Source organism: Marmota monax, unplaced genomic scaffold, assembly GCF_021218885.2.
Source record: "Marmota monax isolate L192 unplaced genomic scaffold, Marmota_monax_Labrador192_F-V1.1 WCK01_AAM20220418_F8-fsc00151, whole genome shotgun sequence".
Taxonomy (NCBI): domain Eukaryota; kingdom Metazoa; phylum Chordata; class Mammalia; order Rodentia; family Sciuridae; genus Marmota; species Marmota monax.
In genome coordinates, this window is record NW_026694226.1 from 2,195,581 (window position 1) to 2,212,084 (window position 16,504).

General features: G+C 36.7%; 1 protein-coding gene across 21 annotated transcripts in view; it reads left to right on the plus strand.

Annotated features, from left to right (window-relative positions):
* The window catches only part of R3hdm2 (R3H domain containing 2), a 152,144-nt gene that overhangs the window by 78,223 nt on the left and 57,417 nt on the right, over positions 1–16,504 (plus strand). For 5 of the 21 annotated variants that reach the window (XM_058586142.1, XM_058586139.1, XM_058586145.1 and 2 more), the window contains exon 1: positions 7,557–7,575. The exons of 12 other annotated variants lie outside the window; for them this stretch is intronic. The gene's annotated coding sequence lies outside the window, so the exon portion shown is untranslated. Of the gene's footprint in view, positions 1–1,473; positions 1,494–7,555; positions 7,576–16,504 lie in introns of those variants that run through there. 4 more of the 21 variants (XM_058586138.1, XM_058586140.1, XM_058586147.1 and 1 more) reach the window with 3 other exon arrangements.

Genomic DNA, 16,504 nt, shown 5'->3' on the forward strand with positions numbered 1-16,504 from the left:
CTAGGATTAGTCTTTGTTTTAAATTTCTAAAGTTGAGCCCAGTAGTTTTTAAGCTATTGTCCTTAAAAAGCTACAAGGCCCCTGACCTTGATTATTTTGCAGGTGAATAAATGTAAAAGTAAATTTAAAGGTGAATTTAATCTGGTACATATTGCAAATCATTATTCTTCACCAAAAAGACTTTATTTTGGCATGAACATGTGCAGCAGAAAGGAGCTGCTGCTGTGTCTTTAAAAGCTATCATCAGAGCAGTGTGGAGGCAGGCATGCCACTGAACTACTTGAATGAGAGCAAGAAGAGGAGGTGGGAGAGGGTGCTTTTGCAGCGTGTGTGTGTGTGTGTGTGTGTGTGTGTGTGTGTGTGTGTGGTGTGAGGGAGAGACAGAGAGAGAGAGACTGTTGGCAGAGCTCTGGGTGACATCTCTTAGAACAGCTGGGCCATGGTCTGCTTCAGAGCTGCTTGTCAGAGCAATTAGCTTGTTGGAGACACCGCAGCAAGGATCACTAGCAATTTCATTCAAGGGTGAAGGGGGTGGGTGTGGGGACTGTGGGTGGGGGAAGAGGCACAGGTTTCCCAGAAGGAATTTCTTCCGGCAAAATTCCGGCAGAACAGATTCTTACAATGAGGTCTCCATTAATAATGTGAGCTTGCTGTTGGTGTAAATGCTGATCCTCCATTTGGGGTGAGTTTTGGATGATTTTCTTGCTTTATATAAAAGTCCTTGAACTTCACAGGCTGGGAGGGAAGAAGCTACAAAGAATTGTGTCTTTTCTATCTTGGTCTATTTAACTCTTTTATAAACGGGAGAAATTAGAGAATTTTCAAATATTAAATTTTGTGAGGGTTTTGTGTGCATTTTCGTTTGTTCTTTTTTAATCTTTAAAATATTTTAAAAACTAGGTTTGCTAGAACTTTTACTGTATTCAGATTCTACCTCTTCCCTGGCTATTTCAAGCAATACTGCATTCAGATTTAGCTTATGAGAACAGTGGTGATTTCTGTTCTCTTTGGTGATGCTGTTGACGCACATTGCAGGAAGCAGGGAATCCCCTATAAATATCCTTCACTGTGTCATTACCCAGCTATCCACACCCGGCGGGTGAATATGCTTCTCTGTCCTATGTCTTTATGTAACTGTCCCCTAGTCTTTAAATGTAATAAGAAGAAATATGTCACCTTTGCTATGTCTAGGAAGCTTTTGTGATTATAAACATCCTTGGAGGAATTTGTTAAACCTTTTTACTAAAAGTGCCTTTTTATGTATTAAGGCCATTATATGAATTTCTTCTGGTTTTATCACTTTGTATTTTGGATTACTTGTTTGTTCCCTTGTTTCTTAAAATTGACTTGTTTTTGTTTGCCGGCTTTGGTTTATAAAGAGTGCAGAGATGGGATTCCCTCTACCTCCAGTGACGTAGTGATTTTGTTTGCAGTCTTTTTCTTCTGAGAGGGAGGGAACGGAGAGAAGGAAGAAGAAAAATCCATCTGAAGCGGTGCGTTCTTCTTCTATGACTTGATGATGACAAAACTGGGTACAGTTAAATAGAGCTAAAGCCAAAATGGGTTGTTTTAATGATAGGGGTATTGTTTTGTTTCCTTTTAGAATAGGCTCAGACTGAAAGTCAGGATCGCTGAAGCAGGGTGCCTGAATTAACCCTGTAAGTCCTGATGCTAATAAATTTTGCCTAACTGCTTTTTCTAAATATGGAAGGAAAGGGAGCTCATAAGCTTTCTGGAACCTAGGATCCATTAATAATTCTAGGTTGAGTTTTCAAATTTGGAGTTTTTCTGCTTTATTTGCACTGATTCTGATCAGACAGCTAGTATGTTGTTTTTCAGACCTCAAAAATGGGTAGTTATATAAAATTCTTTGCCACTCTGGTTTAGGAGAAAAATATTAGATATACTCCTATGTGTGAGCATAACAATCCAGCCCATCTTTTTTGGATTGAATGTTTGGGCTTCTACTTCCTTTTATGCAACTCCATCTTAATACTGCTGATCTTTGGAGGTATGCCTGCAGAGGTCAATTTGAAAAACTCAATAGGCTAGAGCCTAGGTAAATTTAAAAGTTGCCTGTCTGTGGATGTGTGTTTGGATAGTATATGTGGAAATGTGCCTTTAAAAACTTGCTGGCATATTTTCTATCTTGATTTTCTTTTCTGTTGTACTTTCATTTATTCTAAATTCTTTGTATGAAATAAAAAAGAGTAATAATGTCTGGTTTTCAGCTTAGATTATGCAGTCCTGTTTGCTATTGTAGCTCCATTATATTAATATTTATTTCAACTATAAATGTTTCAAACTAACAAAACCTAATTTTATTTGGAGAGAAGCAGTGTGGGGGAACGCTAGAGGAAAGGAAAATAACCTCTGGGTAAATGGAGAGCATTCCGGAAGAATAACCTATTTAGAAGCTTGCCAGAGACTGGAGTTACAAGATTAAGAGAAATTCCTTCACATCTTTGCATCTTGATATTGCAGCAAATATGTGGATAATTTCTTGCTAGCTTTTCAGGAAACCCCTGTGGTGGACAATCCTTATTAATCGTTGCTGGGAGACTGCCTTGACGTCACTGGGAGCGTTCCCGTCTGCAACTAGAACAGGAATAGCCTTTGAGGGGGAAACAAAACCAATGTGAAATTAAAAGAAGACAGTTCTGTTAAGTTGGTTTTCCTTCTGTTTGGAGGTGGCTGGGATAGACCAAAAGTCTGTCTTAAATGTTTCATTACCAAGGGAAGGTTTACCAGAGGATCATTTTATTTTGACCAAAAATGATATCTTTTAAAATCTTTGTTTTCTAATCATCAAGGTTTTAGAAAAGGTTGAGGAAAGAAAGCTGTTGAAAGTTGCTAGAGAAGTAAAATTTCAGTTTCCTTTTAACCTTTATTTATTTTTCTTTCTTTTAGGAGGGGGAGGGAAAGATCAAGGGTAGTTTTTGCAAAAGGTGTTTTAGCATCATTCTAGGATAATTTAATTCTTACTGTTGTCTTCCTATCCGCAGCCCACCACCACCACCTGCCTGTTATTGTATAGCCTGTTAAGCTTCTCTTTAGAAAAAGCATACTTACTGATTGAATGCTTGGACTCTGGAGTTCATTTCCCAGCTTTACCAATTGCTGATTCAGTTACCCTGGACAAATTACTTAACCTCGCCATTTCTTCATATATAAAATGAGGATAATGATAACACCCACCTAGGAGGGTTGTTTTGAAATTAAGAGTTATTATATATAAAGCCTTTAAGACAGTTCCTGGTCATTTTGAAGGCTTAGTTAGTATTAGCCATGATTGTTTGTATTAAGAAATTAAATAGGAATATACCATTTGTGACTTCAGATCACATGTAATTTTTGAGGAAACCAGAAGAGACTTTTGAGCTATTTAAGAGACTTTTTTAAATGAATGTAAGCATTTCAGCTTTACTTTGACACAGTTGATCCTTTTAGGAGTTATCTTTTCTAATTTAATATTCACAAGCCAAATTGAGAATATGTTCATTTAAAAAGATTAGCAGCTTTATAATGTTTTTTTTTCTTTCTTGACCATCATTCATCTTTTGACTTCTACAGAGTGTTGGCTTGTTTTGTTTTGTTTCTGTTTTTTTACTTTTTACTATTGTTTCTGATCTACTTTCAAATCTTAAGATACTGTCTTTGTTGTCTACCTTTGAATCTTTGTTATCTTTGCTTTTCTCTATGTGAATTGATGTTGTTGATTATCTTCTTTTTTCATATATTTGTGAGACTATGATTTATATGAAGTACTATGTATAAAGATTCCTTAATATCATTAGTGTGAATGTGATGGTTGGCATTAAACTCTAGGCCTCATGCATGCTAAGCATATCATCGAGCTACACCCCCAGCCAAAAAATCTACAATTTTAAATGGGCCAGATATCAGATCACAAATACTAGAAGATCCAATATCCTATTCCCTCTTATCTTTTAATTTCACATTAGAAACTTAAGAGTGGCATTCTTTTTGTTTGTTTTGAAGCTTTGTGTTCATGCTATTGGGGGGACAGGATGGTGAACTGAAGAAAAATTAAAAGTGAGAAGCACTACGCTGGGACATGGTGAAACAATACCCCTATCATTAAAACACCCCACTTTGGCTTCATGGTAATTCACTAAGAATTAACATGAGAAACACTAATTCTGTTAAGGAAAATTTTTTTATTTCTAAAACTCTTTCATACATTTTTCTTGGAGAGTTAATGAGAATTGTAAACAAGATTTAGGTATAAAGATGTTTATAATAGCATTATTTTATTATAAAAATTAACTGCCAGGGCCATTATGAAGTCAAACAACAACAAGTGCTGGAAAGGATGTGGGGAAAAGGGTACTCTTGTACATTGCTGGTGGGACTGCAAACTGGTGCGGCCAATCTGGAAAACAGTATGGAGACTCCTGGGAAAGCTGGGAATGGAACCACCATTTGACCCAGCTATTGCCCTTCTTGGACTTTTCCCTGAAGACCTTAAAAGAGCGTACTACAGGGATACTGCTACATCGATGTTCATAGCAGCACAATTCACAATTGCTAGACTGTGGAACCAACCCAGATGCCCTTCAATAGATGAATGGATAAAAAAAATGTGGCATTTATACACCATGGAGTATTACGCAGCACTAAAAAATGACAAAATCATAGAATTTGCAGGGAAATGGATGGCACTAGAGCAGATTATGCTTAGTGAAGCTAGCCAATCCCTAAAAAACAAATACCAAATGTCTTCTTTGATATAATGAGAGCAACTAAGAACAGAGCAGGAAGGAAGAGCAGGAAGAAAAGATTAACATTAAACAGATACATGAGGTGGGATGGAAAGGGAGAGAAAAGGGAAATTGCATGGTAATGGAGGGAGACCCTCATTGTTATACAAAATTACATATAAGAGGTTGTGAGGGGAATGGGAAAATAAACAAGGAGAGATATGAATTACAGTGGATGGGGTAGAGAGAGAAGATGGGAGGGGAGGGAGGGGGGATGGTAGAGGATAGGAAAGGTAGCAGAATACAACAGTTACTAATAGGGCATTATGTAAAAATGTGGATGTGTAACCGATGTGATTCTGCAATCTGTATTTGGGGTAAAATTGGGAGTTCATAACCAACTTGAATCTAATGTATGAAATATGATATGTCAAGAGCTTTATAATGTTTTGAACAACCAATAAAAAAATTAAAAAAAATTAACTGCCAGGCCTGGTGGTACATACCTGTAATCCCAGTGACTTGGGAGGCTAAGGCAGGAGGATTGCAAGTTCAAAGCCAGCCTCAGCAATTTAGTGAGACCCTATCTTAAAATAAAATATTTTAAAAAAGGGCTAGTTACTTGGCTGCTAATTAATTGAGGTGGGGGGCACTAGGGAAAAATAGAGTTACCTTAGATTAGGTAGAAGGGAGTGAAGGGAGGGGATGGGAGGTGATATGGGGATAGGAAAGATAGTAGAATGAAATAGATATTATTACAAACACACACACACACACACACACACACGTGTGACTGCATGACTGATGTGATTCTACAATATGTACAATCAGAAAAATGAGAAATTATACCCCATCTATGTATGATATATCAAAGTGCATAAATGCATTCTACTGCTAATTAAAACAAATTTAAAAATTAAAAAAAAAAAAAAAGATCTGGGAATGTGGCTCAGTGGTTAAGCATCCCTGAGTTCAGTTCCCAGTACCAAATAAGTAAATAAAATTTTAAAAATAAAAATAAATAAAATAAAAATTAAGACTGCCTAAATTTTCAGTGATAGGGAGATGATTAACGAATTTGTGATACATGTGTATCATAGAATATGACTTTATGTTAAAAGTAATTAAAAATGGAAAATGGTTGTTTATGGATATCAATTCCATACAAATATGGAAACAAAAAATAAAGAAAAACTGTTTTTATTAATGGAAGTAATTGCTGGGTTACAAATTTATGAGTGATTTTTTTTACTTTTCTATACTTGTATGTGTTTTTTTTAAGTATAAAGAAACCTTTACTTTTCTTTTTTTTTTTTTTTTTTTTTTTTTTTTACACAATATCTTCATTTCATTTTTATGTGATGCTGAGAATCAAACCCAGTGCCTCACGCATGCTAGGCAAGCGCGCTACCACTTGAGCCACATCCCCAGTCCACCTTTACTTTTCTAATCATAAAAGCATTTAAAAACTTTAAATCCCCACTCTTAATATCTGAAAGTAAATTTTTAGAATGTGTTAAATGTAATCACATATAAATTCCTGAGTATAGTGTTTGGAACATAGTAAATGCTCATATAAATGATAGCTACTGCTATTATTACTGGAGGAAGATAACCTCCTTGTGGTCAGAGCCTAGGATTTTCATATTGGGGGATAACATCACTGATAAATGTCTGAATAGTCATGTAGTTTCTTGTCCTTTGGAAGTCAATAAATATGCTCTTCTATACCTACTGGCCCAGAATCTTAAAACTACATGGCTAGAGTTAAATTTTTTTTGTTTTTGTGTTTTGTTTTTGATAGTATGATGGTATAGAGAGGAACTTCAATATATAGAGAGGAATAGTAGTGACTTTCTTGGCAGTACCTCTCCACCTACATTGAATTAGGGGCACTTTCTCACTGACACTACCCCAGCCCTTTTTATTTTTAATTTTGAAACATGGTGATGCTAAATTGCCCAGGCTGGCCTCAAACTTGTGAAGCTTCTGACTCAGCCTCCCAAATCTCTTGGATTAAGGATATGTGCCACTGTGCCAGCACTTACTGTTATTAAAAAAAAAAAAAAAGATTTAATACATTTTATGACTCCCACTAAAAGTTGTATCTATCCCCTTTTCTGGATTGCCTCCTTAAGCATTTCTGGGATATTTGAAACAGAAAAGATTTTCTCAGTTTCAGGAATTTCTGGAATTTTCTGCCTGTTGTTGCTTATGTTACTCTGTCCTTGTGGGTTCCTTGGAACTCAGTGCTAACAAAAAGATCTAGACATCTATCTACTTTGAGCTTGTTTGGGAGCTGGGGTGGGCATGTACAAAACTAAATTCTGCATGAAAAAGACATCATAGTAGTAATGTGAAAGATTTTTAACATTTGACTATTTTTATATCCACTATAGTTTGGAGGTTTTCTTGTTTGTTTTTAGCTTTGTTGGGCGCCAGGCAAACCACTGTGCCACTGAGCTACATCTCAATCCAGCCCTCAAATCCATTATAATAGTTCTTTTTATTTAGATGGACACAATATTTTTATTTTATTTATTTATATGTGGTGCTGAGGATCCAAACCCAGGGCTTCACGCTTGCTAGGCAAGCGCTCTACCACTGAGCCAACAACCCCAGCCCCTATAGTAGTTCTTAATGCAAACTATGGTCCCCAATTTAGGATGATTTGACAATGCTATTTTGATTTTATGATGGTGTAAAAATGATATGCACTCAGTAGAAATGGTATTTAAATTTTTATTTTTATTATTTTTTTTAGGTGTAACTGGACACAATACCTTTATTTTATTTATTTATTTATTTTATGTGGTGCTGAGGATCAAACCCAGGGCCTCGCATGTGCTAGGTGAGCACTCTACCGCTGAACCACAACCCCAGCCCTGATATTTTAAATTTTGAACTTTTCTCAGACTAGCAATATGCAGTATGATATTCTTTCAAGATGTGGGCAGGACGATTACAAGTTCAAAGCCAGCCTTGGCAACTTAGCAAGGCCCTAGATAACTTAGCAAGACCTTGTCTCAAAATAAGAAAAAGATTAACCTGGCCATGTTGGCTCATGCCTGTAATCCTAGTGGCTTGGGAGGCTGAGGCAGGAGGATCATGAGTTCAAAGCCAGCCTTAGCAAAAAGCAAGACGCTAAGCAACTCAGTGAGACCCTGTCTCTAAATAAAATACATAAAAGGACTGGAGATGTGGCTCGGAGGTTAAGCGCCTCTGGTTTCAATCCCTGGTACCAAAAAACAAAAGATGTTGGACAGTAGCAGTGAGCCCCAGCTCCCAGTCAGCCGCACATTCATGAAGGGTAAACAACCAATACTCTACAGTGTACTGTGATGCTAAGTTATGATGAGTGTAGGTCAGATGTATTATATACATTTTCTACTTAGGATATTTTCAACTTACAGTGGGTTTATTGGGATGTAACCCCATTGTAACTTGAAAAGTATCTGTATAAGAGACCCAGGATGTGAAGAACAAAATGACTTCTGACCTTAGATTAGGGCGTATTAATCACAAATTCTGTTACCCATCCTCTCAAATCCTCAAACCCAACACAAATATTCAGAGTATGGGCCACATGTAGATTGCTACTAAGAATAACAACTCTGAACAAAGTCTAATATCCTAACCTTTTTCTTTAGGGAAGGAAAGTAGCAGCAGTAGGCAACAAGAACACAATCTAGATTCTAAATAAAAACAGTCTGAAATGTACATAATTCTACTTACCGCTGGCTTTGGAAGTGAAAGGTAGCCATACTTCTCTCCTACAAATAACATATATAACTTAAAATTTTTTTTCTAATAATACATTTATATTATACACATTTAACTTTTACCATAAGATTAAATGAACAAGAATGTAAGTACGTTCATTTTGATAGCCTATTATATGTCATTCAGAAATCAGATCATAATTTGGTAGGCAAATGTGAAGACTTCCAACACCTGCCTCCCTAAGGCACTGGAGATGGCTGGTCTCTCCCAACTCAAAAGGGAGAAAAGCAAAATGCCTGACCACATTGACTTTCACTTGCAATTAGCTCCATTCATTCAGTGCTCCTCTTACCACAGCCTGCCTCTACTGAAACCAAAGTCCTCTTTTAGTAGCACCAGTATCAGTACTTCTTCCTTTTCTGCAAGTACCAGACCAAATCATTTACAACTAACCTCATAATGTATTCTTAGTCAGGGAAGAAGACAACCTCAAGTCTACAAGATAGAAAAATGATTTTTTTTTTTTTTTTTTTTTTTTTTTTTGTGATGCTGGACATTGAACCCAGAGCATTGTACATGCTAAGCAAATGCTCTACCACTGAGCCACATCCCCAGCCCAGGAAAATGAAATAAAGCAAACAACAGAGTTTTTTGGCTGTGAATTGACATATGGCATGAAGCATAATAACTCAGGAAAGGAAGGAAACAGGCAATGTCCTCTTCATCACGGTCTTATCATTTTCTAGCTCCCAGATCATGTACAGAGTTAGGTTACATGATCTGGGAGCTAGATAATAATAAAATAATAATAAATGGTTTTTCAAAACTAGTTTGTGGCATCTGGTGTAAGAATTTAGGATGAAATTTGAATAGTATTACAGCTTTTTGAAGGAAAACAAGTGTATTCAGCTATAATATATCAAGTTGAGCCAAATTAAAGTGTTCATATACAAACACTTGGAAACTACAAAATAAATTTCATATGGTCTAAACTTATAAAAGAAAACATAAGAGCCCTTAATCACTCATTTTCTTATAGAATGACTATTATATGAACAGGGCGCACTTGTTGGTCTCAGAATACTTTATACAAATACTAAAAGTTTCATCTGGAATTGCCCTATTGAGTATGGAATCAACTAGCCACAAGTGACTATGGAGCACTTGAAACATGGCTAGTCTGAATTGATATGTGCTGTAAATGTAAAATACCAGATTTTAAAGACAGTACAAAGGGGGAAGAAGGATGTAAAATATCTTATTACTAATTTTAAAATATTGATTATGCACTGAAATAATACTTTGAAAATACTAAGTTAAATAAAACCTATTATTAAAACAAAACAAAAAAAAAAATAAGAGACTTGTACAATAAGTGAATGTTCCTTAAATAATCATCAAAAGAATGACTGTAGTCTGTTAATGTGTCTTTTATAATACGTGACTGTAAAAGTGTACTTAATATCTGAGCACTTACAAATTGTTAAAATTGCAAATTTTATATTGTATATATTTGTCACAAACACACACAACACACGAACCAGATGAAAATGCGCAATTTCCAACTAATTTGACCCTGACTTCTCAGATACTGTCTAGTTCTCAGCATTTGCTTACCACCATACACCAGAAGGTTGGGAACAAAGTTGATTGTTACAGTATGAGATATTACATCAATTATTGGGGAACAGCATGCCAGGAAAGGGGAATACCTTATAATATGCCAGGTAGATTTTAGAATGTCAAAGAACACTGCTGAGGTAAATGATGGCTTTTTTATTTTTTGGTAGGGGTAGTTTGTTTTTTGTTTAGTTTCCTCATCCAGTTTGTAATTATCTCAGTCAAGGAAGTTTATAGCTCAGGGAGAAGGAATAGGGTCATATGAAATGTGAAGAGCAAGTACCTTATTCCAGCATTAGGACATAGCAGTCCCCCCCCCTTTAAATGTCGGGGAGTGTAGAGAAAAGGACAAACATAATAGAATCCAAGGAATGTAGGAGCTGACTGTGAATGAGAATATGGGGAATATGGCATAGGCTATGTGAGTTTCCATGCTCAGTTTTTAAAAATATTTTTTTAGTTGTCAATGGACCTTTGTTTATTTATGTATATGTGGTGCTGAGAATCAAATCTGAACCCTGTGCCTCACACATGCTAGGCAAGTGCTCTACCACTGAGCCACAACCCCAGCCCCTCCATGCTCATTTTAACATTTCAAAAAAAGTTATGTGAAACTTAATAAAGATCAGCAATCCAAAGTTAAAACCTTTACCTCTACCTCTTTCTCTGTATCTTGTGTCATGGGAGGCTTTAGTGTTGTGATCTGAGCTAGGTAAATCCTGCTTAAATCCTTCAATTTATGCTGGTGTTGGTTTTCTGGCCAAAGATCCCTGAATTTTTCTACTGAAGTTAAATAAGGAAAAATCTCCAGGGTTGGGGCTGGGATTGTGGCTCAATGATGGAGCGTGCACCTTGCATATGTGGGGCCTTGGGTTCGATCCTCAGCACCACATAAAAAAGGATGGAGGTATTGTGTTCATCTACAGCTAAAAAATATTTTTTAAAAAATCTCCAGGGTTTTGGGGCTGGGGATGTGGCTCAAGTGGTAGTGCGCTCACCTAGCATGCATGAGGCACTGGGTTCGATTCTCAGCACCACATAAAAACAAAATAAAGATATTGTGTCCATCTAAAACTAAAAAATAAATATATTTTTTTAAAAAAAATCTCCAGGGTTTTTAGAATCCCTTGTTATTCGTCTAGATTCATTGTCATTGCTACTCACTGCCCTCTAAAAGGAAATTATTCATTTTTAGTATGCTAGAATGGCAACATTGCTTATTTGTCTATGGAGACTGTTCTCTGATGGCATTTGCAGCAGTGTTTATGGGAAATGCTTTTTTAAGAAAGAAAAGAAGAAAAAAGCAAGGAGACTCTCATCTTGTAGTTCTTAGTAATAGAGCCTGTTGCTATGGAGCCCTGGATCAGATTGGCTGACCTAAGAGCCAATGAGCAGATAGAACATAAAACACATCATCATTTAACCTTGCAAAATTCATTTTTTTCAGTGACATGGCATTAATACTATAATTGTATGTAGAGCAATGAAGTAAAATGTTTCCAGAAGAGCACTTTTTCCCCTTTCTCAAAATTTGCTGTTAAATATGAACACTGTAACTATATTCTTTATTTATTTTTTATTTTTTTAGTTGTGGAGGAACACAATATCTTTATTTTGCTTATTTAGTTTCTTTTATGTAGTGCTAGGAATTAAACCCAGTGCCTCACAGATAAACTAGGCAAGTGCTCTATCACTGAGCCACAACCCCAGCCCTTTAATAAATAATTTTTAGTTGCAGATGGACACAATATTTTTATTTACTTATTTTTATGTGGTGCTGAGGATAGAACCAAGAGCCTCACCAAGCGTTCTACTACTGAGCTACAACCCCAGCCCATATTCTTTTTTTTTTTTTTTTTTTTTTGAGAGAGAGAGAGAGAATTTTTTAATATATTTATTTTTTTAGTTTTCGGCGGACACAACATCTTTGTATGTAGTGCTGAGGATCGAACCTGGGCCTCACGCATGCCAGGCGAGCGCGCTACCTCTTGAGCCACATCCCCAGCCCCCCAGCCCATATTATTTTTTTTAAATATTTTGTTTTAGCCATAGATGGATACAATATCTTCATTTATTTATTTTTATGTGGTGCTGAGGGTTGAACCCAGGGCCTCACGCATGCTAGGCAAGTGCTCTGCCATTGAGCTACAGCCCCAGTCCTCCCCAGCCCTTTCTTGTATTTTATTTAGAGACAGGTTCTTTTTTTTTTTTTTTTTTTAGCAATAGCATGCATTTTGACATATACTACACAAATGAAGCTCAGCTTCTCATTCCTTTGTCTGCTCATGGTTCATAATCATTTCAGTAGTGTAATCATACATGTATATAGGGTAATAATGTAGAGACAGGTTCTTACTGAGTTGCTTAGGGGCTTGCTAAGTTGTTGAGGCTGGCTTTGAACTCGTGATCCTCATGCCTCAGCCTTCCAAGCCACAGGCATGCACAACCATGTCCTACTTGTCGTAGTCAGTCTTGAGTTCCAGCTTTGCCACATAAAATTCTATAACTGTTTAAGCAAATGACTTTCATTTCTTTATTTAAAAACTGTATTATGTGCCAGCCACATTTGTATGTCCTAATTATATGTAGTAAACAAAACAAAATCAAAAGCCCCTATCCTCTTTGGTGTGTATAATGGTTAGATAACTAACAAGATAAATTTGTAAAATAAAGCATTAAATAGTGACAAATGCTGAGGAGGAAAATAAGGGTAAGGAAGTGGGATAGAACTTATTTGGGTTTGTTTTGTTTTGTGACTGGGTCTTACTCTGTCGCCCACGCTAAGACTTGAACTCCTGGGCTCAAGCAATCTTGTCAGCCTCTTGAGTAGCTAATGGCATAGCTACAGGCATATGCCATTGCACCTGGCTATATATTTAGAGTTTTGTAACTCTAGTTATTATGACCAAAGAAGAGCTTGTCGACATTGGAGTAAAGATCTGAAGGACTTGCATATGCAAGACATGATGTTATCTGGTAAAGACCATTCAAGGTAGAAAGAACAGTAAAGGCAATCATCCTAAGGTGATTTTAGGATATAAGGGGAACCAGTGTGAATGGAACTGCACAGGTAGGGAGAACAGTCTTTAAGAGATGGGGTCAGAGAGCAAACTGTGGTCAGTGCATTTAAGGTCCTGTAGATTATTTTAAGAATTTCTGCTTTTGCTCTGAATGAAATGGTTAGCCTTTGGAGGATTTTGAATAAAAGTGTAAAATGATTAGGCACTGTTTTTAAACAGTCACTCTGGATACTGTTTAGGAAAAAAACACAGGGAAATGAAGGTTGCTTCCCAGCCACCATGAGGTAAACAGCTTTTCCTCTGCTAGACCCTTCCACAATGGTGTTCTGCCTCACAAGGGCTGAGAGCAATGGAATCAGCCAGCCAGTCAAAACTTCTAAAACTGAGCCCAAAATAAATTTTTCCTTTTCTTAATAGTTCTTTGTAGGTATTTTGGTCACAGCAATGAAAATAATGACTAGCACACCTTTCATGCATAAGGTCCTAATTCCACCCTCAGCATCACCCCCCCCCAAAAAAAAGCCAAAGGATTTAAATAGACAGTTCTCCAAAGAAAATATATAAGTGACTGATAAGCACATGTAAAGATGCTCATATCACCAATCATTAGGGAAATGCAGATCAAAACTATAATGATATCATCTCATACCCATTAGGATGGCTATTATTAAAAAATAGTGAGGATGTGGAGAAGCTGGAATCCTTGCACACTGTTGGCAAGTTCCTCAAAAAATTAAAAATAATTACAACATGATCTAGAAATCTCACTTCTGGATATTTATCCAGAAGAACTGAGAATAGGGTATTGATGAGATTTTGTAAACCTGTGTTCATGGCAGCATTATTCACAATAGCTAAAATGTTAAAAGTAACCCATGTAACCATCAACAGATGAATGGATAGCAAAGTGTGGTGTATATATGTATATATAGTAGAATCTGTTTGACTTTAAAAGGAAGGAGTTCTTGCATACTACAACATGGATGAATTTCAAGGACATTATGTTAAGGGAAGCAAGCTGGTCACAAAAAGATAAATACTATGGTTCTTCTTTTATATGAGGCAAAGTAGTCAAAATCATAAAAGTAGGTGGTGGTTGCCAGGGGCTGGGGAATGGAAAAATGAGGAGTTATTGTTTAATAAGTATAGTTTCAGTGTTAAAAGATGAAAAGATGATTGTACATTATGAATATGTTTAATACTACTGAATTGTACACTTAAAAATGATTAAGATGGGAACTTTTATATGTATTTTACTGTAATAAAAAATTTGAAAGCTGAGCATAGTGTCACATACCTGTAATCCCAGCAGTTTGGGAGGCTGAGGCAGGAGGATCACAAGTTTAAGGCCAACCTCAGCTAATTGCAAAGCTCAAAGCAATTTAGTGAGACCCTGTCTCAAAAAACAAAAAGGGGTAGGAGTGTAGCTCAGCAGTAAAGCACCCCTGGGTTGAATCACTGGTACATTGAAAAATTAAAAGTAATTTGTGTGTGTGTTTGTGTGTGTGCTCATGCACGCATGCTAGGGTTAGAAATCCAGGCCTTGTGCAGGCCTAGCAAGTGTTTTATCACTGAGCTACATCCCTAGCTCTTTAAAAACAATTACTTTTGCCTGGGCAACTAGTGAGACTGAGTCTCTAAAAAATATAAAAGGGCTGTGAGTGTAGCTCAATGGTAAAGGGTCCTTGGGTTGAATCCCTGGTACCAAAAATGAAACAAATAAAAGGATACCAGTCAGATTTGATTAGGGCTCAGGGATTGAATCAGGTGTGCTTTTCCACTGAGCTATGTCCTTAGTCCTTTTTATTTTGAGATAGGGTCTCACTATATTGCTGAGGGTGTTGCTATATCAGTTGCCAAGGCTGGCTTCAAATTTATAATCCTCCTGACTCGGTCTCCTGAGTTGCTGAGATTATAGGCATGTACCACCACACCAGGCACAACAGTTCTTAAAGTACTAACATACTAAGAAAAGTGGCAAGTGAAGTCTAGGATAGGGTATACTTGATAGATGCCATTCTTTTTTTTCCTTACAGTCTTTCATAGTCTCATTCCCATTAATATTGGCAAAGGTCTCACCTATGCAGGGTAATATGGATTCAGTATTGGCTAGGAGAAGGCTATATATAAGACGCTAATGCTGAGTAAAAATATGTTAACTCATAAGAGAAAAACGATACCATTGAAAACAAGGGGGAAAAATATCAATTCTCTTTCTCTTGCCTTTTCACTGTAGATTATAATTAGGAGAAATTCACATTTACTGACCTATCTACTGTGTCTTAGGCACATAACACTTGTCTAATGTCATTTTACAGGGCCCCTATAAGATAAGTGTATCACACCTATCTTATGGATAAGGAACTAAGGCTCAGTTACATGATTAGTAAGTTTTGGAAAAGTAGTCACATAATCAAATTCATGTCAAACTATAAAGTTCATAATCTCATTCACTATAACATGTTAGCTGCCTCCTACACTGTGGAGGTGGGATGTCCTTTATTTTGATGAGTGCTGCCCCTAATTCACACTATAATAGTGTTCATCTTTTTCCTTACAGCTGAGGTATTTTTAGGTAAAAATGGCAATTCTCCTTATTTTATATGTCCCCCCCAGTATATTTCAGCTTCAGGGTATATCTATAGGATTTCTTGCCTATAGAAAATGTTTATTTTTATTTTCATCATCATTATTACCTAGTGTGTGTATATATTTTGCTTACATGGGATACCAAGTAGGGAGAATACTGCTGTAATTAACAACAAAATACAAAAAATGTCATAAACAAGAGAGAAGTTTATTTTTCTCTTATATTCAAGAAATCTGGGGGTAATTAGACCACAGGTAGTCTACTCAGGGACCTAGGTATCTGTGTCTGTGGTTTTATATCCTGATATCCTGTATGACTGCCAGAGTGCCAGCCTTTACTTTAACAAGTTAACAGGAATTAGTGGGTTGTCCACTTGCTTGATTATTTGTGTTTACTAGATATGCCATAACAAAAGAACAGAGGCTGATTTATTTAAACAACAGAAATGTTTTATTATCTCACAGTTCCAGAGGTTAGAAATCCAAGACACGTTAGTATTGGCAGATTTGGTTTCTCCTGAGTCTTCTGTGATGTCCAGATGGCTACCTTCTCTCTATGTCCTCACTTGGTCTTTTCTCTGCACGCCATGCCTCTGCTATCCCTCTGTGTATCTAAATTTCGTCTTAAAAAGCTGCCAGGTTTGCCTTGCACAGTGACTCACACCTGTAATCCCATCTACTTGGGAGGCTGAGGCAGGAGGATCACCAGTTTGAGGCTCAGAATTTAGTGAGGCCATGTCTCTAAAAAATAAAAAAGGGCTGGGAACGTAGCTCAGTGGTAGCAGGTCCCTGGATTGAATCCCTGATACCAAAACCAAACAAAAGGAT